The following is a 20,035-nucleotide window of genomic DNA, read 5'->3' as shown; positions in this document are numbered from 1 at the left end:
AAAGGGGATCGTAGACACGGGAGCTGGGGATAGTGTGCTTATCCACGTAGTGCTTCAGACTTGGGGAAACCCACCTGTTGAGATTGCTAAGTTCAATTTCACACTAGCAAATGGTATGAGAGTGAAACCACTTGGGGTGCTAAAAAACAGCGAGTGAAAATCGCAGGTGTCCAGTTCTCTGTTGACTTTATAGTCATGAAAGATGTGGACTATGATATCCTATTAGGCCGACCCTAGATGCGCAATGCCAAAGTCATCAAAGATTGGGGTAATGGCTTAATCTTCCTTGGTAATAGAACAGATGTTGTGAGGGTAGAGATGGACACCTAGAAGACCTCACCAGTCGACTTGGATGCCATCTCCGCAATGCTTAAAGAAAACACTCAACTCAAGAAGTCCTATGGACCCTTGACCAAGTATATTCCATGCCCAGAAGACGAGTGAAATTGGATGCATGTTCTTGCTACAATTGACTTGCCATTCTCGGATCATGAGGCATATGAGCAAGCCATCAAGAAATCAGTAAGTCTAAAGATGCACTCTCCATACCAGTTTGCATGATGGCAGGTTCACCCTTCAGGGGAGACTTAAACCTATCACCTTCCAAGTGCCCAATAGCAAGAGAGAGAACTCTAGGAGATTCTAGAATATTTTACGGGCAAGCTAGCCGGCAATCCAGCAGCAAACTTTAAACCACTCTAAGATCTCTTAGATGAATCCAAGTGGTAGTGGACCGGGGTGCATGACTTGAACCTCATGTACTACTAGGCCCTAATCCCCAATCAAAGACAAGGGATATACCAAGACCTAGGAGATGACAAGCAGTCTAACGAAGAGGACTCCAACAATGAATACGAAGACTGCCAATCCTTCAATGACGAAAGCGAGGGTGAGATGGATACTGTAGAATATGACACTGAGGGACGAGAAATAGAACAAATACAAGCAGACTCCAAGTCGCAGAAAAAGAGTGCCTTCAAGATCGAGCAAGGGGTCATGTGCATTGATTGTGATCGTGCCTAGTTGGAACACGTAAGGGCCATAGATTTCGATCAAGCAGGCCTAGCCCAACCTCGTACGACACCAGTGCTTAGGATAGAGTCACCCTATGAGTTGCAACCACCATGGGGGGAGACCACCTCTTCTAGCAAAGACAAGGAGTTCTACTCTGAGTCGGAGGTAAGTTCAGATTGAGACCTAGAGATAGCTAGGCCAGCCAGATGCACCACCAAGGGGGGCCTACCCGTCCACTTGAGGTGCAGATGGTTGAAAGAGGAAAGGATAAAACAACCTAGGGACACATGAACAGAAGAATAGAGAAAGTCGCTAGACCTCCCTAAAAGATTTATGAAATTCAAGAAAGGGGATAGGGTAGTGATCCTGTTGGGTGCCAAATGTTAAGGGCAAACGAGTGAACCGATTGAGAGAGGTGAACCTAGCCCAGCCAAGGTCAAGGAGGTGAACCTAGCCCAGGAAGGGGAGACATCCAACCAGTCTTCATTGCCGATGACCTGACTGAGGAAGAGGAGATGAGTCTTGTCTCTCTCTTGCAAGAGTACATAGACGTATTCACTTGGTCCTTAGAATAGCTTAAGGGGGTAGATTCAAGTGTAGTAACTCATAACATACTCGTGACGCCAGATGCTACGTTGCCAAGTAGCGACCCTACCCTATGAATCCAAAATACGCTCACGCGGTCAAGGAAGAGATTGACAAGCTGATGAGAGCAGGATTCATTTACAAAATTGAGCACACTGATAGGGTTTCGCCCATAGTCATTGTCATGAAGAAGAATGGAAAAATCAAAGTGTGTGTCAATTACAAGAAGGTGAATGCTACTACTAAGAGGGACAACTATCCATTGCCGTACACTGAGCACATGCTTGAAAGAGTGGCTGGCAAGGAAGCCTACAGTTTTTTGGACGGATTCTCGAGATACAATCAAGTGCAAGTGCATCCTGTCAACAGGCATAAGACTGCCTCCACTATTGAGTGGGGCATCTTTGCTTACATAGTCATGCCCTTCGGGTTGATAATGCCCCCGTCACCTTGCAACGCCTCATGTGCACCATATTTAAAGACATGCTTTGCAAAGAGTTAGAAGTCTTCGTGGATGACCTGTGCGTTCACTCGACCTCGAGGGAACACTTAGAAAAACTCCGAGCAGTCTTTGAGCAGTGTCGCCTATATCGTCTCTCCCTAAACCCCTTAAAGTGCCAGTTTTGGGTGAAGCATGGATGCATCCTAGGGCACGTGGTGTCAAAGAATGGCATTGCCACTAACTTCTCAAAATTCTAGGTTATTGTTGATCTTCCATCCCCAATCAACTATAAGGGAGTTCAATACTTCTTAGGCCACATTGGATACTATCGGCAGTTTGTGTTGTATTACACTTTGATTGCCAGACCTTTATACAAGCTGCTAAGTGTCTTTGAATGGATGGAAGCATGCCAATGAGCATATGAAGAGTTGAAGAAGGCTCTAACCACAGCACCGATTTTACAAGCCTCAGATTGGACCATTAGCTTCAACATGCATATCGATGCCTCAAAATATTTCTCTGGGGGCAGTGTTGTGCCAACCTGGCAAACATGGACTACCCAGTGAGCTTTTCTAGGCAGACAACTCACTGAAATGGAAATGAATTACTCATTGATAGAGAGAGAGGGCTTGGCCATGGTGTTCGCTGTGAAGAAATTCTGGCATTATATATTGGCTACACCCTTTACCTTCTTTGTGGACCATCAAGCCTTGCTATACCTAGTGAGTAAACCTTGCGCTATAGGACACAAAGCTCAGTGGCTCTTTCTGCTTTTTGAGTTTGACTTCTCCATGGTTGTACGGAAAGGAAAACAACACTACATGGCTGACCATATGTCATGCATCCCCATGGGAGAGGCCACTAGAGAAGGCATTGCCGATGAATTTTCTGATGCCCATCTCTTTAACCTTTCCAATGAGAGATATTTATTGAAGGAAGATCTAATGCCATATTGGGCAAATAACGTAGTCTAAGTGCTTGAGCATGGACTGCCTGAGCGACCAATAGACAGGGCAAGTCTTAGGCGACTCATCCTCAAGATCCAACCCTACTAGTTGATAGCCCGCCAGCTATATCGACTAGGGCGAGTTGGACTACTGCGTAGATGCGTGTGCAAGCATGAGATGCAGGATGTGCTTTTCAGAAGCTCACAGTGGAATCGCAAGTGGAAACTTTCGCGGAGACACGACAGCCCACAAGGTGCTGCAGTCTCAACTATGGTGGCCAATGATGTTTCATGATGCAGCATGAATCGTTAAGCATTGCGATGAGTGTCAGTGGGACAAAGGTCCCGATTCGCAAGGATCAAATGGAATTGACCCCAATCATTGCACAACAATCCTTTGAAAAATGGGAAATTGACTTCATAGGACCCATCAGCCCAACTACATAGTATTCACAAGCCAAATACATCATTGTAGCCACAGAGTACCTAACGAAATTGGCAGAAGTGAGAGCAACATGAAAGAATGATGCTAGAATGACTGCCAAGTTCTTGTGGGAGCAGGTGATTTCATGATTCGGCTACCCCATCGAACTAGTCAGTGACCAGGGTCCACATTTCATCAACGAAGTGTTAGCGTATCTTCTATCCACCTTTCTAATTATCCATCGAAAATCCTCTCCATACTACTCTCAAGCAAACATCTAGGCGGAATCCACGAATAAGATTCTTGTAAACTTCCTAACCAAAGTAGTCTCTACTTTGTGCAACAACTAGGACAAGAAGCTGATGGCAGCCTTGTGGGCTTATCGTACAGCTTATAAAATGACTATCGGGTAGACTCCCTTTAGATTGACCTACGAAACTGAAGCAATTCTCCCTATAGAGTTCTTCGTTCCTAGCTTGAGAAGAGCACTTCATAAATGATGGGAAGGAAAGGAGGCATGGATGCAATGCCTGGTTAAGATGGAATACCTCTCGGGAAACTCGTCTTCTAGCCACTCACACACTCATATGTGAGAAGGCACAACACAAGAGCTAGTTTGACAAGCATGTCAAAGCAGCGTGATTTTGAATAGGAGACTTAGTACTCCTATACTCAGTTAAAGGGCATAAGCAGAAAATGAAGTTTAGAGGTCTTGGACTTTTCTAAGTTTGTAGAATCAGCTGAACTGGCAATGTTGAGCTTGAGACTCTAGACAGTAAGGGCATAGGCTTCTTCAATCGAAGTCGTGTCAAGAAGTACTACCCTCCCATGCATCCTCTGCATGAGCCACCAATGTTAGAACCCCTTGTCAAAGTACAAGTAGCCACAATCACTGAAATGGATCATGAGAATGAAGAAGCCGTAGAACCTACATACCTATACATCACGGTCATCACTACCAAGAAATACACGCTTTCAATGCCTTGATCGACGAGGGACCAGACTTCAATGTCTTAACCAATGATCATTGGACCCAATTAGGCAAACCACCACTACAGCCCACCAATGCCAAATTAAGCCCATATGGAGGCCACTCATATGCACTTCTCGACAAGTGCAAGGCTGCCATTTCTATCAAGTCTAAGACTATATCAATGATCTTCTACATGTTGCCGAACACTGAAGATGCGAGCACAGAATTGTTGCTAGGGCGAACCTTTAAGAAGCAAACTCACTGCAATGTCAATTATGAATTGCAGCATATCCACCTCACCATAAGCAACGTTCGCATTGTTATAGCCTTCAGCAAGGGTTGCGTGACCTCGTCAGAGTCCGCCAGACCACTAGTAGAGATGTTACCAGCCAAGTCTAAGGACGGAGGTAGTGCTCAGCCACCCACCACCCACCGAATATCTAGAATCGCCACGCTCAGAGTAGCAAAGGCTAAGGTCCAACAGCCTAGGCTTCAATGGAGGCCCAAACAACCACAACTGCCACCTAGGAGTCGACACTCATCTCCTCATAACACTAGAAACTCTGAACCTAGGAGGCCAAGGCGCAATTACAAAAATCGACACATGATCAAGCCAAGATGGATCCCTAGAGCCCTCTTTCATGCGTAAGGCTACTATGAGGGAAATGCTTGGATATGCATCCTTGAGGCCCGCACAGCCAAAGGCACTACTCACACATCGCCCTCAAGGTTAATCACACCAAGCCCCATAAAACCTCAAAGTCAAAAGTCGCATCGCTTCCAAGACCCATATCCATCAAGCTCATCTACACATATACTAAAGAAAGTCGAACAAGCCTATCGACCCAAAACGACAAACATTGTCACATGACTCAACACCCAATAGAGCTGCTCACACCTCCCTGATTCATACCAAAGGAAATAGTCCGTCAAACGTCACTGCTACTACCCCAATCCTAATTCAAGAGGTCCAACCGCAATCTCAAGAACACCCACAATCGCAACTATTTGTTGTCAAAGTCTCTATTCTATCAAACCCCAACCGCCCATGGGCCTTCAACCCCCTTAATGAGCAGAAATCATTCTTAACACTCGCTGCCGATCTAGCTAACGACACAAAGGAGGATGTGGTTGATTGCATTAGATAACTCAATGCCACTTTCATGTCGTTAGCTCTGAGCTATGATCGCTTGGATTTAGGCCTACTGCAAGAACCCTTTGCAAATGAAGTTCAAACTATGCCTTGTTCTTGGGAAACATTTGAATTTGCATTCGCAAAATCTCTAACTCTGCTGTTGAATTTCTCACCAGTGAGATATCCAAGGAGCAGGCCATCAAACAGTGCCTCATCACATCCTATGTTAAAGGAACCACTTCTGCCATTATTGACCAAGAAATCGCAGAATTATCCCCGTTCTTAAGGCATTGGTACACTCTTCGATTGCAATGGGAAGTTGAAGGATGCCAACTAATGACCAATGCTGAGCAGCGCCATGCAATCAAAACAAAAAGAAATATATTCTTGTACCTTAACAACCTTGAACCGATGCTCGGCACTTTGACATCCAAAAGCTCCAACTTTCAAATTAGCATGACAAGAGCTCACTCTAGCATGCGACCCTCCACTCTCTCCTCTCACATAATACAATTGTAAGTAAGGGGGAAGGCCCTTAACTCTTCAATCTCCTTTCCTTATATAGTTTTCTATCCACACTCACACACATTAGGCTTTTTGCTTTCAGCTTTTGGCTTTTTGCTTTTCTACTGCTTTTCACTATTTTCGTTTTTAACCTCGTATAGAGTGTTAACCACTCTTCATGGCCGATCCATGGAAGCGCACATCAAAGGACACCCCTACCTCAATCACCTATTGACTGAGGAAGAGTTACATATTGCTAGCCGTGTCCATTCCGATGACTTCCTAACAGATGTTCTCACATATCTCACACAAGTTGGCATTCGACCCTTTGCTCTAGACTGTGAAACTCAGTTAGAGTACAATCCCAATTTCTATACTTGGCTCCTACGCAGGTAAATCCTAGGAAGGATGCCCTTGACCTCCTAACTTTCAATCCTAGGAAGGATCCTTCTCAAGATGGAAAGGGAGGGGGGGTAAGGTGAATCAAACCAAAACCAAGAAAAATTAAGAAAACGTATAAACATGTAAGAAACAAATGAGGTAGGAAAAATAGCCCGAGAACTTAAATTTTTTTAAAAATTATATTGGATTTTAATGCCTTCCTTCAATAAACACATAGAGTCTTCCTTTTCCAGCAAATTATTATTTTGGAAGCATTAATAGCCACAGACCCCGAGTCAAGGTAGGATCCAAAGCGCCAAAAAGTGGAGGCCTCGACCACTCCCATCCACACAACAATGATGCCACCAGCTAACTACGACGAGTAGGTTATGGAGCTGCTCTCACAATTGGACAAGGCTAAGGAGGAAAGGAAGATAGATGTGGCTAAGTTGGTCGTAGAAAAGGAATCCTTGGCTGCATTTCAGCTCAAAAAGACCCAAGTAATAGCCATGCAGCAAATGGAGATCTCTGATCTCAAACAAGAGCTGAAGTCTAGGGATGACAGGGAAGAGGGCTAGAGGCACCAGTTGGAGAATGAAACATAGGAACTTGTGAAGATGCAAAGAGAATACTGGCTCTTGATCGTGCAACTAGAAGAGTTGATTGCAAAAACCAATCACATCAAAAAGCTTATGGCCGAGTTTACCGCCAGGGACAAGGAAAGAAAGCAGGAGTTAGAGCTGCAGCAGAAAGAGATTGACAAGCTGGACCAAGGAAAGAAAGAACAGGAAACCATGAGCAAAGAGCTAAAAGACCAGGAGCAGAAACTCGTGTCCCTGGTCTAGAGGCAAGGTGAAAGCATGGAAGATATGAAGAAGAGAGTCGAGGAATGGGCCAGGAAAAATGAAAGAAGGGTGAAGACACTGGCGCGGTGCCTGGCTCCGGTAGAGAAAGAGAAGATCCTTGCAGAGAGCAAAGAAGAAGCCACCTAGGTAGCCTTTAATACCCAACAAAAGGCCTTCCTAGATACACTAATGGACACCACCCGCCCTGACGAAGGAGAGTCATTGGAGGTGGTTAAGAAGAAACTCAGTATTGCACACAGAGCTTTGCACGGAGGGCTGCACATGCCACCCCAACCTGTGGAGGTTAAGTTGAGCCTCGATGATCAACAAAAGTACATGTTACTGGCCGGCCTAACCCCCTAGGAAATTGATGCGATAGGGTTTGAAGAGGGAACACAACAAGGAGATGGGCAGAGGGATGAAGTTGAACTTCAATTTGATATGGGAAGGTTTAGAGAATAGGTGATCTCACAATCCGCCTCACCGCATTCCCAAGAGCAACAATTGGTAGACAAGCTGTGCTCAAGGAAAGAAGGAAAAAATTAGTAGAAGAAACCAAAAAGAAGCTAAGGGCCAAGCCAATCGTGCAGCCATCCATGCCCCTCCCACCATGCCTTGAAGGCATCCCCGCAGGATTCCACGCAAAATTGGTAGTTTGGGAGCGAAAGGAAAGAGAAAAAGAGCCATTCACTTTCAGCTTCCTCATGTCCAACAGCCTGCGGAGGGTCTTACCACTCAAGGTGATGGAGGAGGTGATTGGGATTGGTAGCCGACTAAGACAGAAGTGGTGGGAAGAAAGAGAGAAGAACCCCACTCTTCAGGGAACTGAAGAAGCCGACTTTTGGCAAAATAAAGTTTTTGAAGTGCTGCATTCCGTGCAAGGTTATAACTGCCAGTCCCTATGGAGGAGGCGACTGTGCGACATCAGCATGCTCGCCTGGATGGATTTTTACAACACCCTGCCCTACAAGAGGAACAACCCCATGTTTATGGCTTACCCTCATAGGGTAGGAGTGGATTTTTTTTCCCCCCTCCATGGGCGATATGATTTTTCCATGGGTGCGCTCGATGATAAGGGCTAGCCTCCTCCCTTGTGTTTGCCTAGCTCTCCTAGAAGACATGAAAGACAGCCAATTCACCAGATGTAATCATCCCTTCCTCTCCACCACTTCACTCCACATTCACATGAATCTTAAAGGATACATGTAGAACTGTCAATTCTTGAGCAAATCCATCCAACCCCCTTCTCCACCTAATTCAGATGATGAGAGTTAGGCACTGGCTATCATCCTACTAGTGTAATACTTACAAAGAAGAAGAAGAAGAAGAAGAAGAAGAAGAAAACGAAAGAAAGAAAGAAAGAAGGAAGAAGAAGAAGAAGAAGAAGAAGAAGAAAAAGAAGAAAATGAGGAGCATGAAAGGAAAAGCAAGAGGAACATCACTCAAGGACATGGAAAAAATGACTCACTTGAAGAAGCACTTAGCACCACATAAAACACGCTCACTGCACCTAGGGGTCCTCAAGTTAGGCGTGCCCAGTGGCTTCGGTCGGCTGGCTGTCCTCCTAATCCCCTAGCCCTTTTGCTTCCCCACTTCACGCCAGGGCCCATCAAGGGCAGGACATACCTAGGGAGGTAACACTTGCCTATGGTTAGGCCTATCACCCTAAGCTACTTGCACCGCACCTCCTATCAAGTGTGGAATGTCACCCAGGCTTGCCTGTGGTTACATCCACCTCCCCATTTCACTAGCACGAGCATGATGCACCACACAATAAGGTAGACACTCCCCTTAGGTAGTGCACCATACCTTCTCCTTTCAGGCATTACAAAAGGTGACAAACCACCAACTTTGGAGGCCCCCATCATCCACTTGGCATCCAATTAGCTTCTCCAATGGACATCATTACCAAGCCTCCACAAGTGCCCAAGCCCACATGTGGCCCTACCCTCACCAGAACAACTTGCTAACTGCCTACCATTCCCCAACAGCAGCCAGAAGTGCCATGGTATTGGCATCCATCTCAGAGGGGGGTAATGTTAACCCAAGTCAAGATGGCGGAAAAAGGAAGGAAAAAGTGGATAAAAGATGGAAAAAGAGCAAAGACATATAGCCTCTAAAGATAAGCTGGGGCAAAAAGTGCAATTATAAATGAAAGACGCCTCAAAAAGCTCTAAATACTGTTGTAAAAGAGCTCCAGGCTCCCTCCTATGCCAAATATAAAATATTAGACGGGTGTAGGCTAGAGGCATAAGGCTCGAAGAGGGAAATAGAGAAAGGACCTTTCCACAATGGTCGATCATGTAAAAAAAGGGATCAATGCCCATGGGAATTTAGGGTTTTGTATATAAAATCCAAAAAGTGAATGAGAGCTCATTCCTTGGTGTGTGACTAACAAGAGTTCTCTTCTTCTTCTCTTCTTCTCTTCTCCTTGCTTGTGTGTGCTCTTGAGAGAGGGACTGTGAGAGTGTGAGGGAGTGAGTTTGTGGTAGTGAGGGACTAAGAGGGTGAAGCTCTTCACCATCTCCTCTTCTCTTCTTCTCTTCTCTTCTCTTCTCTTTTCTCGTGCGTACAGCTATGGTGGATGGAGCTTGGAGATGGAGGAGGCTTGAGGATGCTTGAGCTAGCATCTAAGATCATGGAGCTACCGGTGTGTGCAAGAGAGGAGGAAACTTATTTCGGCATAAAGGTAAGCTCACTACACTTGTACAATCGACGATGCATCGGCTAGGTGAGAGATAGCCATTATAGCTTTGCTTGGAATGCTTGAAACAATAAGCAGTCCATGGGTCTTGGCGGTTGAGTGAAAGCTCCCATAGATTGGAACTATGTCCTAACATTAATTTAATTAGAGTGCACTCTAAACTCATAAATTTCCATTAATTTAATATGTATTCTATAGAATCACCCGCTATGGAACCACCGATGTGCACATTAAATTAATATGACACCCGAAAAGGACAGGCGTCCCCATCAACTTCTTGCACAAGTAATCCACCTTGTGTACGAGCCCCGGCAAATAAATATAGTTTTACGAAATCCACCAAAAAACCTCATTGAATCCATCGTGAAATAAAAACCTCACGGAATCCACCGTGGAATATTCCTCCAAGCATCAAAACATCTACCTTTGGTGGAGTTTGCTTATAACACTGTCTTTCAACAAACAATCCAGATGTTGCCATTTCAAGCCTTGTATGGGCAAGAATGTCGTACACCTCTAAACTTCTCAGATCCCACTCTCAAGTTAGAGGCTTCTAAGGTTATGGTTGAAGAGATGGACCAACAAATCCAATTGATCCGACATGACATTCAAGCTACTCAAGATCAGCAAAAGTCCTATGGGGATCTTAAAAGACCCATAAGAACATTGAAGGAAGGTGACATGGTGTTTCTAAGGATAAGGCATAAAAAGAGCTCATTATCCTTGAGAAAATACAAAAAACTTAGTGGTACTGTGGACCATATGAAGTAATCAAAGTAATGGGAAGGCAAGCCTACAAGCTTAAATTGCCACCCCATCTCAAGTTTCACAATGTATTTCATGTAAGCCTATTGAAACCTTATGTACCAAACCCCAATCATGTGCCTAATGACAAACAAATAGTCATGCATGCCCAAGGAATTCTAAAAATGCAACCTGAGAAGATTCTAGATACAAGGGAGAAACCTCTAAGAAGCCAAATCCCAAGAGAACACCTAGTACGATGGAAAGATTATCCTTTTAAGAGGATGCCACTTGGGGATTGATGAGGCAACCCTTATGAAAGAATACCCCCTATTTCTCTTGAGATGAGGACATCTCGATTTCTCTAAGGAGGGAAGAATGTAATGTCCCCATTACTTAGTTTATTTTAATAAACAATGTATGTATACATTTCAAAAATTGATTTATGTTGAAAAAAAATGGTAAAGATTGCACATTTGAAGATAATTGATGAGATATTATACGCCAATTCATGGAAGTAAGGCTTGGAAAACCCTTCCAAGACAAGCTTATTAAAACTATGTTTGTAATATAGAATAACAACAAGAACTAGCCTAGTGGATAGTTACTTGGTAGTTAAGTGCACTTGGGTGATGATACTGTCGGGATGGTGACCTCCTAGGAAGCTCTTCCTACAACTAGTGGGAGCTTCTCGTGTGCAATCAATGGTGTCAATGTAGCCTTTGTAGCCCATTGCCAAGTATGCCAAGGTCTATGCTGCCTTGGTCACCACCTTAGGCGCCACCCGCTTGACGATGCATCGCACGATGCTCACCTGTATATTCGTAAATGTTTATCTTCATGCTACAAAAATGGAATCCCCCTCTCTGACATCATTGATGATGTCATCAAGAATGCTAAAAGAAAAAAATCTCTCTTTATTCCTCCCAAATCATCAAAAATGCAAAAAGAAAGCGTTCTCTCTTTACCCCCCTTCCCCTTCCCCCCCCTCCCCCCCCCCCCCCCCCGAGTACTATATAAACAAGGATAGAGTGCCACGTCAAAACAAAAACCCATGCAGAAGTCTCTTTGCTGTTGATGCAATATATCTCTGTTGCAATCAGTCAGAGTCTCTCTCTCTCTCTTTCTCTCTCTCTCTCTCTCTCTCTCTCTCTCTCTCTCTCTCTCTCTCTCTCTCTCTCTCTCTCTCTCTCTCTCTCTCTCTCTCTCTCTCTCTCTCTCTCTCTCTCTCTCTCCACACCTATGCAAAAGTGCTGCTCAAATCCATCAAGCTTCTTCCATGGCTCCCAAAAGATGTCAAGATGCTGAAAAAGGTCATGCTTGGAGAGCTCCCCAACGTGAGAAAGTAGTCGTTGCTGCTGAGGGAACTCAAAAAAAAGTTGAAGCACAAGTAGAAGTTACCCCCCCAATCCATTCAACCCAAAGGACTAGTTATTCTACAACAAACTGAGATTGCGGTCATACCCCATAATCACAATGGATGGCTAAAAAGAGATAATCAAGTTTAGTACATAAGAAAAGGATTACTTTTAAGCTATCTAAAACTTCCTAATTTTTCTATTGCTTTTTGGAATCTTACGATAAATTGAGGGATAAGTTAGTAATGTTAGAAAAGCCCATAGTATAAGTATGTTACATAGATTACGATTAGTTAGAATGTACTTAAACTTACAAAAACATGACAGTATTATCAATTACTTTTTAGGAAAGAATAAAAGATTTGATGAGGGGGATAGAATCTATGCATCACATACATTGACAAGTGTGTTAAAAATGTTTTATGGTTATGACTGCTTTTGGATTTGTGAATGATGAGTTATGTCTCTTATGATTGCGTGCTTGTAACAGCCAGACGAGTTGTGGCTTGTGGTGGTTTGGGACATTGGGGTACCCAACCCAGTGCTCCCTAACACTCTACAGAGTGTGGAAAAACTCACCTATGGGTGGGGGTTCTATGCTCTCAAGGGAGATAGGTGTTTTTGGTTTTTGATAACTCAAGCACCTAAGAGGACAAAGGGCTGAGTGATAAGTGCCACTGCTATGTAGGACAGCTCGTGAGGCTCAGGGAAGCTTAGAGGGGCTCTAAGGCAATAAATTCCCTATTGATGACCACATATAGAGTGCAATAACATGTAGCCCAATCCCGAGGGATTGAAAAGTCCTATCCTAGGCTTGACAGTGTCTTTCTCCGAAAAGACAAATATTGTACCACTCTGTAAAGTGATAGTTTTGCTTGTTATTATGAAATAAAGTATTTGATTTCCAAATTGTTTGTTATGTGCTAAAGATTGAGTTTAACAAACCTAATTTAACGGAGTAATAAAAGGAAGTTGTTTTTAATATGTCAAAATAGTGTGGTAGTATGCTTTGCTAATTAGAAAACAAAAGCAAACCCAATTGAGGAAAGTGGGAGGCTTCGATCATCCTAATGATCGAATGCCCATGGCTAGGTGGACCCGATAAGTTGGGTAGCTTTCCAACACTAGAAAGAGGTGATTAAATCGTGACCCTCCCAATATCTATAGGATAAGTTACTAGGTTTAACATCGTTTTAAGGGGCCAGAGGTGAGATTTTACCTTATGGGTAGGGGGATTGAGTTACAGTCTCCCCTGTCTCTCACTCTCTTTGGACCAAGTACAGTGTTAACCTCACTCCTGCCTTTGATTGATTACAAATTGGTCTTACTTAGGTGGGCGTTAGATTGCTATTAGAAGTGGATTGTCCACGCTTCCCCTGTGAAGTAGAACTAAGATTCCCATGTTCAACTAAGTCCTAGGTTTCCCATGGGGAGACTGGATGGTGATGTGCATGGATATGAATTTCTGTCAACTACTAAGAGGACTCCTTTGGGTCTGTTGGAGGAGGTACCTCAGAGTTGAATATTATCATTAGGCTTGTTCTTTCCCTTCTTTCTAGCCATTTTATCCCATTAATGCAATGCAGTCCTAGTAGACCTGTTGTTACAAAAATGGCTATAAATTTTGACCTCGATATCAGAATCAAGAATTTTTTAATGGAAATCAAAGCTCACAAATATCTCTTCAGGATAAGCTACATCACTTAAAATTAGAATCAAAAGAGAATATTTGGAAGATATTCTTTTATTGCTGTTTAAAACAGATCCACACCCTGTGAAAACACTATTTTAATGTATCCATCTCTCCCGAGCCAAAGATAATGTCTTCCAACCCTATGTACTCTATGTATGACATTTAGGAGTTGAATACAACCCTATGTACCCTATGCCTTCCAAAGATAATGTCTTCCAACCCTATGTACCCTATGTATGACATTTAGGAGTTGAATACAACTTGCAATAACTAGTAGAGGTTCTAAAAATTTTCTGAATTACTCTATAATACTTATAACTAAGTAAAAAACCTTCCAAGAGTGGTCCCAATTCACTATTTGAATATAATACCCTATGTAAGATCTATATTCAACCTAGAATGACCTATAACACCTATGAATAATTGAAAATTTAGCCAAATGAAAGCCCAAATACCTTATTTACAATGAATGCACCTAACCCCTACTTTAGAGAGTAGAATGATTGAAATTCTTCTTGTAGCAAACCAATAATAACCAGTGTAGTCCATGTGGCTGATCATTGTTGAAAGATAAGGCATCTGAAACCTATGTATGCAAGGGTGGATAAGGGTAGCTGGGTGTAAGTGAACTGGAGGGTAGGGGGAAACCCTAACCCTAGCCATCCAGAGGCTATCTAAACTGCCTAAAGGTCACTCTCACTGTTGAGGAGAGTGTGCTAGCTGCTCACTAGTTGTACTTTTGAACAACTCACTAAGCAAGATCTTCTTCTTATACTTGAGCTCTCTCTCTCCCTCTTATGCACACTCTCATACTTCCACTCTAATATTTCAACATGGTATCAGAGCTATCTTTGATCCAAAAAGCTTGCTTTAGCTACATCCCAACCTAAGTGCACAAGAAGACCCCTTTCTTTCTCATTTACCTCCTTTCCACCATAGCCAGCCTTTTCACCTATGAGTGGAGGACCAAGGGTGGACAAAAGAAACCATATATTGCTCTAATTCCTTCTAGATAATTTCTCCCTAGCTCACAGCACTCCACATGGCCGAAAAAATGCAGGCATTAGGCGATGGGAAGCATTGCTGATTTCTCAAAAAGTGACATAGTCTGGATAGCATGACAATTCAAGGCAGCCTGGCGTAATCAATAGAAGTGGTACAATGCTGGGTAGCTACCATGGGGCTTTGATAACCCCCTAGTGGGCTATCCTCCCACAAGAGGGCTCCTCAAGTCTCTATCTACAGGGAGAGATCTTTGTCAAACCCTAGCTATGGGTTTCCTCGCAGCCATCACTAAGAAGCTTCAATATCTTGTATTTTCATTTTTTTCACTCTAGGAATCATTAACTGTGATTCTAATCACTGAATCATATTCTCTAAAGTGTGTTTTTGATCTAGGAGGAGCAGCTCCAACACACTCGGGGGACATCAATGAGCTTAGCGAGAAGCCGACTCTCAATAGCACTCCTTACTCAAGCATCTCACTAAGCTTGACATTAGTTTTTTAAACACTATTAATTAACCCTCTAATCACTAATCTTGGCAAGGTAAATACCTAAACATCTCAAATGGTCTTAACCTTGAGATGAGTGCTTCTTAGCAATGAAATGCATTTAATGTCATTAGTTGCTACTACCTTATGATGAAATAAGAATATGGATGTAATTGAAATCTCCTCGGACTCTTCTCCAAGTGTCAAAATTCTCAATCGACCTCGGACAACCAAATATTCATCTACTAAAACACAAGGTGGGGAGGAGCCAAAGGTCTAATCAAAGTTCACTTCATTGAAGCCTAGGAAGACAATAAAACCTAAACCAAGGGTTGTCCAAAGGAAAGGACTGCCAAAATCTTATTTTGAGGTGCTACACATGTATGATTTTCAACCCTTTTCATTCTTGCACTTTTAAGTCTACCTAGTTGTAAGGCTATGCTGCATATAAATACATCAATCATTTCTGTCAGTTACTTTGTACTTGGCTATTTGTAAAGGACTAGACACTACCATTTCCTAGGGCAATCAGTAAGACCTTCCTATTATGGCCATGGATTATGCCACTGTTAGGCCTCAAATTCGTAAGTTTGATGGAAAAGACTTCCATATCTGGAAAATCCTGGTGGAGTACAAAATGATGGAACTAGGCTACTGGCCCTTCATCAAAGGGACCAAGGTTATTAATCCATCAAACCCACTTGATGCAGAAGATGATGAAAGAGCTCAAGCCATCATCATGCTTCATCTAGATGAGTCCCTAATTCATCATATTGACCAACTCTCCACTGCCAAGGAGAAATGGGATGAGCTTAAAAAGCTCTATGGTGCTATAGGGAAGAACTTCAAAATTTTCCTAAATATCGATTTTTTTAGCTTGGAGTATAAACAAGAAGAAGACCAAGGCAAGTTCATTTCTCACATGAAGGGGCTCATGGCAGAGCTACCCTTTGTTCAAGCACCAAATCATGATGAAGTTACCATTTCCATCCTCTTGAAGGTTGTAAAGAAGGTTTTTCCAACCCTTGTAACTACCCTCACCAATATCCCTAATCCAACTTTGGAAAGCACCATCCATTATTGCTTAGATGAGGAGACGAAGCCAAGGATCTACTTCAACAACCCATGAGCAACTCTTGGTTCATACAATCTCCACCAAATGCTTCGTTTGCAATAAGAAGGGACATCTTGTCACAATAATTGTTGGAAAAAATATCCCAATAGAATGAAGTGCAACAAATGTAAGAAGACAAGGTATACTACCAATAAATGTCCTACCACCCTTGAACTACCCAAAGAATTGGATGCCAACTTTGTCTTCAAAACATCTAAAGATAAAATTTTCTAAAAACTAAAAATCCTCTACTTATAAGGACTCTTGTAGCATGATTTATAAAGGCATCCCATTTTGTTTAAGGGGGGGCCTTAACATGCCTTGTAGTCCAATGCCACTCTGGCATTGAGGGGGGGTGTTGAAAGATAAGGCATGTGAACCCTATGTATTCAAGGGCGGATAAGGGTAGCTGGGTATAAATGAATTGGAGGCTAGGGGAAACCCTAACCCTAGACATCCAAAGGCTATGTAAATTTCCTAAAGGTCACTCTCATTGTTGAGGAGAGTGTACTAGTTGTACTTTTGAAAAACTCACTAAGCAAGATCTTCTTCTTGTACTTGAGCTTGCTCTCTCCCTCTTGTGCACACTCTCATGCTTCCACTATGATATTTCAACAATCAATGGATTCCTAAATAATGCTATCCAATTGATAACTTTATGTCTTCAAGAACTCTACTTGTAGTACTTGTAGTGAGGGATACAATGGTATGACAAGCTCCCTAGATGGGCTCCAAATCACCGAGAGGTGGGCAAATTTTTCCTCAGGTCAATTGGTTGCACCCCTTCAAGATCTTTAATAGCGGGGGAGGGTCACCTATCTATTGTCCCGCTATCTCCCTGACGCATCCACCTTTTTACTCGATGGGAATATCAATATGGGAGAAGCACTCTAATTAATCAATCAAGGATGAAATGCATAATTGAAATTTTCTTTTAGCCTTCTGTGATATGCATGATTGATCAATGAAAGATTGGAATGAAGAAATGAGTGTTGGCTGAGGGTCTTACCAATGCAATTGAGTGACTCACTAATTGCTAGTACTTACCCTTTACAATATTTCAAACTTGGGGAAAGAAAATCAGATAATCAAATTAGGGTTGAGTGACTCACTGATTGCTAGTACTTACCCTTTACAATATTTCAATCTTGGGCAAAGAAAATTAGACAATCAATTTAGGGTTGTGTATCAAGACATCATAAATGATATCCATGATGAAATAAGATTGAAATAAATGTTAAAATTCAATATAATAGGCTCTAATCAATGATTAATTCATAGAATTAATTGACCAGCAATCTTCTATCAACAAGTGGGAAAGCTTAAAAGCAAGTGGATATTGAGAGATTTAAGAGATTAAGCAAGTGAAATACCTTGATCAAGCTTGAAAATCCATGAAGAATCAATGGCTTGGTCTTGTTTGAATACTTTAATGTTGAAGATTCAAGCTTCTTGAAGAAAAGCCCCAAAATAAATCTTCAATATGAGCTTTAAGAGGCTCAATATGTTGAAATATTTGAAATTCCTATAATAGGAAAAAAGTCCCAGCAATCTAGACGCAGTCTCAATAGGGAAAAAGAGCCATAAGCAAAGGAAGAAGAGGATAGAGACGAAGGCCATGATTAAAACGGAGAGTGCTACAATACTACCCATAGGAAAGAAGGTCACAGATGCAGAGGCAGAGGCATCCACTCTAAAGATTGCTAAGAAAGGGAGTGCTAAGGTAGGGGAGTACCCTAACCCAAAGCGCCAACTAAAAGACATAGAAAAATTTGAGTGGGTGAAGGAAGCCTAGGAGCATCTTAAGGATGATGAGCCCATCTTGGAGGACGATATTGATAATCTATCAAGTGTAAGCACACCAACTTTTCCTCCACCAACAAAGTCGAGAGACACATATTCACCTCAAGTAGTACCACCTAGACAAAGCAGCTTAGATGCTACAGGCCAGCAAACCAGTCAAGGCCATTGGCCAAGGAGCATAGGACTAGGAGAAAAGCAAGCTGTTAGCAATCTTCTTACAATGCTAGTAATTACCCTAGTGACTCTAAGCATAGGAGATTTTCTTAAACAACACCCAATTCTATGGCAAGAACTAAAGCACTAGGTAGAAGGATCAATAGAGAAGGCTTCAGCTAACCTACATGATCATGATGCGGTAACTTGGATACCTAGTCTAATGTTGTGGTCAATGCCCAAGTCATTACACGTGAATGCTTTTTGGGAGGGCACAGAGATGCATGTAGTCCTATCAGTCCTAGCATTAGGAGATGCTACACGAAAAGGGATCTCGAACACGAGGGTAGGAGTTAGTGTGCTTAGCCATGGAGTACTCCAAGCTTGTGGTAACCCACCTATCAAGATTGCTAGGTTTAATGTTACATTGGCCAATGCAATGAAGGTTAGGCCATTCCGAGTTTTGAAGGACTAGCCTTTGAATATTGTAAGTGTCCAGTTTTTTGTGAACTTCATTGTCATGAGTGGAGTATGACATCCTGCTAGGCCAACCTTGGAGGATGAGGAATGCGTGAGTCATAAAGGACTAGGGAAACAGTCTAATATTCTTAGATAATCAAACAAAAGCATTGAGAGTGGAGATGGAAACCTGGAAGACTACTTCAATTGACTTGGATGCCATCTTTGCCATGATGACGGGCGATGCGTAAGTAAGAAACTCTTATGGGCCACTCACAAACCATATTCCTTGCCCAAAGGATAAGCGAGATTGGATGCATGTACTTGCTACAATCGATCTACCATTCTCAGATGACAAAGAGGAATACAAGCAAGCTATAGAGAAAATGAAAGTTCCCAAGAAGGAGCCTACAATGCCACTCTACATGATGGCCAGAAGCTCTTGTAGCCAATCTAAACCTGCCACGTTCCATGTCCCTAGCAATAAATGAGAGCTCCACGAGATCTTAGAGCACCTAACAAACAAGCTAGCCAACAACTTATCTAGTAATCTCGAACCGCTCAAGGATCTCTTGGACAAACCCAAGTGTGGGTGGACCAAGGTTCACGACCTAAACTTGATGTACAATGGCCTTATTCCAATGAAAAGGAAATGCAATGTCAAGACCTAGCTGACAATGAGTAGTCGGACGAGGAAGATTCTGACGAGGAGTACGAAGATTGTTGTTTCTTTAGATGAGAGTGAAGGAGAGATTGATACGATAGATTATGGCACGAAAGGACATGTGATTGAATAGATAAGGGCAGACTCCAATCCGCAAAAGAAGAACATTTTTAGAATAGAGAGAGGAGTCATGCACGTGGATCAGTAAAGTGTCATGTCACTGTCAATACACAAGATTGTGTTTATGAGTCCAAGTCTCAATCTTGGAACCTAATTCACTTGTGTAACAATTTTTCCTAGTCAGGGTCAATGTCTTCATGAGTTTCTTTTTCCTCTTTCAACCTCCGTAGCTTCCGCATCTGCCATGCTCTAGATCCCACGTATTTCACATTGAGGTCATTTTGAGTGCATTTTGTAAGCCATGGAAGGTTGCAAATGGATAAATGATAGCAAGATCTAGATTGGTTTTTATATCATCTCATATATTGATTGTTGGAAGCAAGGGGATTGCTTAAGCAAGGGGCCTGCTTGCGAGAAAGAAGCATAGGGGCAACTTGCCGAAGCTCAAGGGCTACTTGAAGTAGAGGGCTTATGTTTTCTAG

Source organism: Lygodium microphyllum, chromosome 4, assembly GCF_053477565.2.
Source record: "Lygodium microphyllum isolate KBCC chromosome 4, Lygodium_microphyllum_v1.1.10, whole genome shotgun sequence".
In the NCBI taxonomy this organism is placed as follows: Eukaryota; Viridiplantae; Streptophyta; class Polypodiopsida; order Schizaeales; family Lygodiaceae; genus Lygodium; species Lygodium microphyllum.
Note: the sequence above shows the minus strand (reverse complement) of the source record.